The sequence below is a fragment of the Gavialis gangeticus genome, unplaced genomic scaffold (assembly GCF_001723915.1).
Source record: "Gavialis gangeticus isolate Ggan-Ray unplaced genomic scaffold, GavGan_comp1, whole genome shotgun sequence".
Taxonomy (NCBI): domain Eukaryota; kingdom Metazoa; phylum Chordata; order Crocodylia; family Gavialidae; genus Gavialis; species Gavialis gangeticus.
Genome location: NW_017729030.1, coordinates 7015390 through 7024316, shown reverse-complemented (window position 1 = coordinate 7024316; position 8927 = coordinate 7015390). Strand labels below are relative to the sequence as shown.

The window sequence follows — 8927 nt, the reverse complement described above, 5'->3', positions numbered from 1 at the left end:
AAAGCTGTGCCAGGGGTCCCACAATGGCCTCTGCTAATTCCCTCAGCACTCTGGGGTGGAGATGGTCTGGACCTGCTGATTTGAATGCATCCAGTCCCACCAGAAGTTCCCTGACTAGGTCCTCTCTGACCCTGGGCCTGGCTGTGCCTCCCCTGGGACCACTGGGGATCCCGGTGAGGGGGATGACCTGGCCCCTGCTCAGAAAAATGGAGGCAAAGAAATTGTTAAATAGGTTATCTTTGTCATCTGGGGAGACCACCAGATTTCCTAGTGTGTCCTACAGAGGCCCCACGTTACCTTTTTACCCTCTATGTATTTAAAAAAGGATTTCTTGTTATCCTTGATCTGGGTTGCTAGTCCCAGTTACATCTCCACCTTGGCCTTCCTAACAGCCCCACTACAATCCTGAGCAACCAAGGTATAGTCCTCCCTGGTGATGGCCCCTCCCTTTCATTGGGTGTACATCTCCTTTTTAGCTTTGAGACATTCCTGGATGCTTTTGGTGAGCCATGGGGGCTTTTGAGCACTCTTGCCCCCTTTGATCCGTGTTGGGATTGCCACCCTTTGGGCTTGGAGGATCATCTCCTTCAGGAACGACCACTCTTCAAAGAAAAACAATGGATATTCAAAGGAAAACAATGGATTTTTGCTATTATCCTAAAAAAACTATTTATACCTCAAGTTATGAGTGTAATGCTTATGATTTACAGCAAAGTATTTAAAAAAAAAAAAAGGTGTTCACCTCTTTTTCCAGAGGCCTAAAACATTTTTCAAATAAAACACAATAAAAACAATCCAAGAAAACCTCATTTAAAGCAGCTCAACAAGCACAACCTTTCCATCAAACATGCCAGACCTACCAGGCTCCTTTAGCCACCCTGAAAAAAAGAGTATTTGAATTATATTTTACTGTTTTAGCCAAAAGCTGCATCAATTGTGGTGGATGTTATTTATATAGTTTAAAAAAAAAAACTACCCAGAAGCATTTCCTGGCTTTTTATATGGCATATGATGAATACATGCCTCCTTTTTTATAATATCCACAGTAATCATGCTAAACCTGATCCCAGATCTACTGATGTCGCTAAAAAACCCTTGGATTTCTGTGATGCAGAATCAAGTCCACAATACTTTATTCAATATCAAAAAGTACATGTTGATATTCAGTACAGAGGAACAGTTTGGTTTGCCACTAGACCTAGAGAAATAACAGATGTTATGTTCGCTGGCAAGTTTAAAACCAACAAACAAGCAAACAAAAAAAATCAGAGGATAAACAAATGTTGGTTTGAGTGCAAGTGAAAATGAAACTTCAAAATTTCTTGTAAAAAGATGGAAAAAACCCCTATTTTGGCTCAAGTGACACATTTAGTTCAATCCAGACACAAATATTTTGTTTACATTTGAACTCTTAGCAGTTTATTATTTCTTAAAATAAGATTAAAGGAAACACCTCTAAATACATGGTTTTGAATAAAAAATGAAAATGCTTTGCTTAAAAATCATTTATGAAATGTTACTATTTTGTTTGAATGTTGGAGTTAGTTTAAACAAACAAACCACCAAAAATTATTCAAGTTTTGCAAAACATTTAAATGTTGCCAAATCTACAATTTTTTATCACAAAATATTTTGGCTGAAAATTTTCTTCCAGCTCTAACTGCATGCTAAATGCATGTCCTCACTGGCAGACTGTAGGAGTAAGGCCAGTTCCACACCCAGGTTTCAGAGCTTGGAGCTTGCTGGTTCAACTTTGTTGCCTGGTGTTTGCAAACAGCAGGGTAAAAAGCACAGGGGCAGCTCAGTGAACCATCTACTGTCAATCTAGCATGCTGTCATGGCAAAAATAAGCAGACTTCAAACACTGGCTCCATATTTTGGAGCTTTGTGTGTTAAAATTTCTTACCAACTAATCTAATCTGTAAATTTATAAAGCTTGAATTTTGAGGGAAGTTCCAAAAGAAATGGCCCTGTACTTCACCAATACTTTTTCAATTGCAAAATAAATGCAGTAGACCTTAGTTAACAGCCATTGTTGGTATGGTCTATAAGTACAGAAGATTAGATAATTTAAAAAGGCAGCAGGAAGAAAACACTTACAGGTTTCCCTCGCTTTATGCTGTACATTCATTCCTGGAAAACAGCACATAACTCAAATTTGCATAAAGGGAAGCCACTTTGCAATGTAACAAATAGGGATATGTTCCAAGACATCAACTGTACTGACCTCCAGACCCATTTCTACCACTTTTACAAGATAATTTTGGTACTCACCAACAGCAGACAGTACACACAAGCACAGGGCATTATCATAATGGGGATGGCAACTAGAGAAACATGTTGCAGACAACAAGCAAGGAGCACAGATCCACACAGGAGACTATATTTTGGTGCACATCACTCCCACAATGCACTGCACAAAGCAGCTGACTGTAGGCTTCCACCACACTGATCACATATGAGTGAATTTACCTTGCATATAACAAATTTTTGTATTAAAAGTGCGAATTCACTCTTAAGCGATGACCCATACAGAACCCGAATAAAGCAAGGGAAACTTGTATATTTCATATTGACACGAAAATTTCTGTTGCCTGCTTCTGCTTAAAGCATTAGAGAATTTACTCAAGAGCAGTTCCTTATTGCAAGCCAGTCAACTCTGGGAATAGCAGGATGGGAGCAAAGTTTCAAGTAAAATTTCTGATTGTGCAAGTTAGACTGGCTTAACTTCCTCCTCAGGTAGATTTACAGAAGGAGCCCTACACTACTGAATAAGATAACAAGGGACAAAGCCCAGGACTGGGGTGGCCAACCTGTGGCATGTATACCACAAGTAGCATGGGCAGCCTCTGTGTGGGGTACAGCAGATTAGTGAGGGGACAGGCAGCACAACAGCAGATAAGGCAGGGAGCAGAAAGCAAAACAGACTGGACAGGGAACACAGGGAAGGGCATAAAAAACAGAGCAGCAGACCAGGCAGAGGAAAGGGATTGGAGTGGCATTTAAGGAAGATGCAGGGCTAACTTGTGGCACAGCTTTCAAAAAGGTTGTGCCTATTGGCCTAGAATACTGCCTAGAAAGCTTTTTGTTAACATAGGATTTTGTACTGATTTGCCCCTAGGGCTCCTTATTTGGGATCCATAATCCCAAATACAGGTAAACAATTCCCAGCTCTAGTCCCGATGAGCTTTATGTATTACATTTTAATTAGTACATTTAATTTTACTGCCAACCCCACTAAAGAACGCTAAGGTTGTCAGCGACAAACTACCCGAGAAACATGGAGTAAGGGAAACAACTGAATTGCAGATCAGAATATATTCCCTTCCTTGTGATGAACTGGATAAGACCTTGGCACCTGTATTCCTATGCCATGGACCTCAAAGAAAGACAATCTGCTTACAGCTGGAGCCGGACTGGGAGACCTTTCCTGCATCCTGATCTAGAATTCACTTCAGCTTGTCTTACTCCACAATTCCCAGGAGGTTTGCCACCAACAACCTCAACGATCCTAGACAAAGAGAAGGTGAGGAGGATAAAGAGGCAAACAAGTTTCTACTTCTACCACAGAATATTCCTACAGGCCTAGTTAGTGTTAACTGCTTGCATTAGTCAGGAGAGAAATTCAGGGTCCTAGCTTTCTTTCGGTGCCTGTCTATTATATGGCTTAGTGGCATAAAGCTTTGACTTCCTAAAAGCCCCATCTCTCCCCTGCTCTGCACAGCCTTCTGCTCCCCAAGATGAGACAAGCATGTATCCATTAGAAATTCCTAATCCATTCTACTTGACAGCTTTCTGCCTACTGCTACAGTTTGGACAGCATCTTTATCTCTTTCACTCAGGAGCCACTGTACTGACCAAAGACGTGGATCTTGTCCACTGGGAGGTAGAGCTCAGAATAGTGTAAGATGAGTAAGAAAACACAGGCATCTATTTTTCTCATTAGTTTAGCTGTGCATACATTAGTTTATCTTGTAGCAAAGGATTAGCTGGGATGAGTCATCCCTTTCAAATGAGGGACACTGAGCAGAATGGAACATCCAGCTGTCATTCAGCCCCTGAAGATCTCCATTGCTCTCCCCCTCTTATTTTTAGAAAGATGCACTTCTTTTGCGTAAATCTGCTAAATAAACGATAAAGCAACAAAAACATTGGTTCATGCACACTATAAACTCTTTTGCACAGAATTTCCCATGGCCTTTTCAGTCAACATTTTAGCAAAATGTAACTTTAAAGTTTCTCAGAGAAGTGATTATACCCCTTTTTCGCATAGTAAAAGCTCTCTTGCATAATACACACTCTTAATAGGAGCTTCTAAAGTGCATCTTGCCAAAAGAGGACAAAGTAAAGGGTCTCTCTCTCTTCTGGATATGGAGAACATTACAGTGAAAATGGTAAGTCACCCCTGGTCTAACTTTTATTAAAACAGATTCAAACGTAGGCCAGTGTTTCTGTATTTTTGGCCACTGTAGCTGTACACATTTTTTCCATGCCAACCTCAGCCTTCCTAAAAGTTTGACAATAACAGACAAGGAATACAGAACTTAAACAAAGTCCTTCAAGTAGGGGTGTCAACCTCAGTTGGCTCCCCCACCAAAGCCAAACCTAGACCTTCTTGTGGATCAAAACCCACCTGTTTCCAGCAGCAGGGTGAGTGGCAGTGGTGATAATGATAACACCCCTCAGCTGCCCAAGCCTCTCGAGTCAGCTAAGGGAGCCATGGGGATTAATGCCACTGTTGCTCACTCTGCCACCACCAAACGAGTCCCCAGTGGAGCTCTGCACCCATGAATTTGGCAGTGGGATGAATGATGGTTTTATTAACTCCCATGGGCTCTTGACCACAAACAGTGGCATTTGTTCTTCCTGCCAAATTCCCAACCCCTCCAGGAGATCTGAGGGCCAGAAGGCATGTCTCTGTAAGCCACATCCAGCCTGTTGGCTATGTATTTGACATCCCAGGCTTAAATAAACCCATTCCTTAGTACCATGGTGTTGGATATATGGTAAATTCTCCTGTACCTGCTTTCAGATGCTACATGAATTGAAAGGTTTTATTACTGGGTTATAATGGAAATGTCCCAGGATTGATAGGAATGATACGGACACAAGTGCACATGCAATAGCAACACAGGAGTGGGCAGAAAGGAGAACTAAGAATCCTGCCCCTGATTGAAGGAATGTGTTTGAATTCCTTATGCTTACCCTTGTTGCCAGTGGCAGAGAGCCAGACTCTCTCTGCGCTCTTCACTTCTCTATACAGGGTTCAATTCTGTTCCCACTGAAGTGGCAGGGTGAGGCAGAGGCCATGTTCTCCTTCTGCTTCCAGAGGTATAGCTTATTACCAGAGCTGATACTAAAGGGCAGTCCCTCCAAACTCTTTACCCTGAATTCTATTGTCCTAGAGTACCTTTGTCCTCGTTCTTTATTTTACCTTTCTTAAATATTTTTAAAAAAGAAAGAAACAAAAGAAGAGACTCCCCCATCCCTCACCTCAGGAGCTTTATGAAAGAGTTATTAAAGGAGACTGAAGTGGATTCTTTGACACTTTTATGGTCTGTCATGCAATATGTACTCTAAACACATTTTAAAAACAACCATCTGTATTATACGCCCAATAAGTGGTGTATGACCATAATGACTAAAAGTGTTGTGCAAAGGATCTTTAAATACAGATTGCAATGCAGTGAGATTGGCTGACTCACTCCTATGGCTACAGAATACACTATGTAACATCTTAAAAATAAATAATAAGCAGTAAATAAATTTTCCAACCTTCTCTCTCCCCTCTCTTACTTAAAATTATTTTACGTGCACATCTAGTGGAGGTGGGGGATCTCTCTCTATCACATTCATCTAATACACAACCCCTGGGGTCTGCATACAATTGCAGCAACCGTGGATGGGATTTCTTGGAGCCCAACACCACATGCCAAAATTAGCTGAAGGTTTCATTATGATTGCCTCTGAGGCACATTAGTACTTATAAGTCCATGAAATGAGAAACAGATCCAGAATTGAATTTGGCTTGTGCATGGCAGAAGAGAGCACTGATATGATGCTGGTTCCCATCACTGCTATTTTAAATATTTCTGCAAATTGGACAACTTAAGTGGTTATATGATAGCAGGAGATGTAGCCTTGCTTATATCCTGGGCTGAATGAATATATAGTGTAAGGCGAAGGAGTCTGTTCAGACCAGGAAGTACTAAACATCAACTTACTGTTCTTACTTCCAAATAGGTTAATTTAATATTCGGATAGTAAATGTAATCAGAGAAAAATGCAAAGAGTAACTAGCCACAAAACTGCTAAAAGGTAAATCTCTTTGCTTCTTTTAAAATTAATACATTTCTGGCCCTTTCTTTCCATATCTATTATTTCCTCTTCTCTCTCAATCATTTGTCCTCTCAATCTGTTTCCTTTAGCTGCTTCATTTTCTTCTCTCCGGATCAACTATGTTCATCCCTCCATAACAGCTGCAATATATTATTGTTTGTATTTCATTTCAAACTTGAAATGAGCAGAGTTTGTAACATATTGGAAGACTCCCAGTCAATGTCAGCACAAATATATGACAGAAGTTGTCTGGATAAGGACAGCCCTCTGCCTGCATTAGTGATTTTCACACATGCCAGTGGAAGGTCAAAGTGAGACTCAGGTAAATAAAAAAAATAAAAACCGGAAAGAAAAGAAAAAGGTTTGTTTCATAGGAGTTAACACAAGAAACTCTAGTATGGAAAAAGCTAGGAGGTGGAAATGGGATCCATTTATTTAGGTTATCACACTGTGCTCATCGCAGCAGTATCTGGGCACCTTCCAGGGTGAAAAAGATAAATGCAGCGACAAAAACCTGTGAAGCAGAGATGAGAAAGACTGGTCCTGTTCCCAGGGAAACCTTTGGCAACACTCCCATCGATTTCACTGGGAACAGGACTGGGCCTGAAAGAGAAAAAATGAGTCAAGGCTTTCTAAAACATTCTTTAAAAAATGAAATCCCCATTAACCACTAAACCGCCTTATTCACTCTGCCTTTTTCAAATGAGGGGCCAAGGGGCTTCTTGTTGCATCAAACCGCTTGGTTATTCTGAGTACAGTAGTCCAAGTAGAATGATTTACATATTCACTGTATAATTACTGGAAAATAACAGTACAGTGATTATGAAAGTCTCTCTAATTTGACTAAATAATAACAGCTGTCAGCCAACCACAATGCAGGAATTTTCACAATGCTAAAAGGTGACTGTAGGTTGATGATGCAAAAAATACATATCTACAGGTTTGCCCCAAGATTTCAACAATTTGATTCACTGTTTCCTTGAATAGGTACACAGGTAAATGCCATGTCACAGATATCAAAGAGCTTTACAGAACTGGGGAAAGACATTAGGTCTTGCCAGAGATCACAGCAAATCACTGGCAGATTTAAAAACAGAAACCAGATCTCTCAGCTGCTCAATGGCTCTGTCTTCCCCTTAAAAGATGCAGCTAATGCATCCATGGTTAGGATTCATATGTAAATCCTCCCATCACCTCCAGGAACCATCCTTGAAGTGGGCCAGTCTCATTTCCCACTTGCCTCACTTTTCCAGTACACTGAACTGAACTGAACAACAGTTCAGAACATTTATCATTTAAAATAGTGCATGACAGCAAGTGGTGCTATTTAAGATTATGTAGTGCTTTAATAATTTAATGGCAGAAACTGTCTGGACACTGAGTCAGACATGTACATTTTCTGCATCTCAAGAGAGTCTACCGTGCCCTCCACTGAGCTTCCAGACAGAAGATTATGTCTTGTTTGTTGCTCTCAGAGTACAATGACCTAAGTTTAACTAATTTAATGTATTAGATCCTTTAATTAAGATGTATACATTTGACATCAAATGCAAGAATCACCATACAACAATCTTTCATTTTTTGAAATGGACTTCATCTTAGTTTAACATTTTAGAATACTATTTCTTCACTTCACAAGTAAATATTAAAAACAGGCACATGTTTTCTATTACAGAAATTTTCAATATACTAAGCATATTAGGTTAACTACATTAACAATCTGTAAAAGCTATTAAAATGGCACAAACTAGATCTCTAAGTTATGTTAAGGCAAGGTTCAAAGCTACTGACTAGAGGGTGAATGTCAAGATAGGAACAGAGGTTAAATTCTTATTTGTTATCCTGGATTTCAAAGATTTATATTTAGTATACGATTTAAAATCTGGTCAATAAATATACTGCAGGATATCATAACCATTTTAAGTTGGAGTACTGCAATATGAATATTGGTGAATTCTCTTTTTAAAAAGACTAATAAATCACAAAAACCATAAATACATTATTACAAACATTTTTCAATATCAATATGCAAGTTTATTTAAAATGTATTTTTCATAGTATGTGTTAAATGGTGTTAAATCTTCTAAAATGATTTTCTCCCAAGCTGACACCAAGGCTTAACAAGGGATAAAAGTAACACTCTGATTGGCTCATGAAACACTAGTTGAAGATGTGGAGTGGTTGCTATGTGATGTTATAAATAATTAGCATACCTCATTTCAGATATAGCTGTGGCCCAGATTTATGCCTGTACAATGGCTCAGCAAACTAAAGGGCTATTCTATCAGTGTAAGAGCCTGCACTGAGGAAAGAGGTTTATTATTCTTAGTCAATTTGAGAATGACATCTGTAGTCATAGGAAATTTACCCACAACGTGAAACCCAGTGAAGCATCTGTTCCTTAAAGCACAAGTGACCTAGACATGCAAGTGTTCCTATCAGGCAAGATCTGCAGAAATCATTTGACAGTGATAATCCAATGCGGTGATAGTCAAGATTTTTTTTTTTTTTTTTTTTTTTGGCTGGGGGGGAAAGGAAGTCCTTTGCGGGGGGGGGGGGGGGGCAAAAAAGGGGAAAAAAAATGAAAG

General features: G+C 39.7%; 1 protein-coding gene across 3 annotated transcripts in view; it reads right to left on the bottom strand.

The window, feature by feature from the left end:
- STOX2 (storkhead box 2) overlaps positions 1-8927 on the bottom strand; it is a 120684-nt gene that overhangs the window by 17139 nt on the left and 94618 nt on the right. The gene's annotated exons all lie outside the window — the stretch shown is intronic.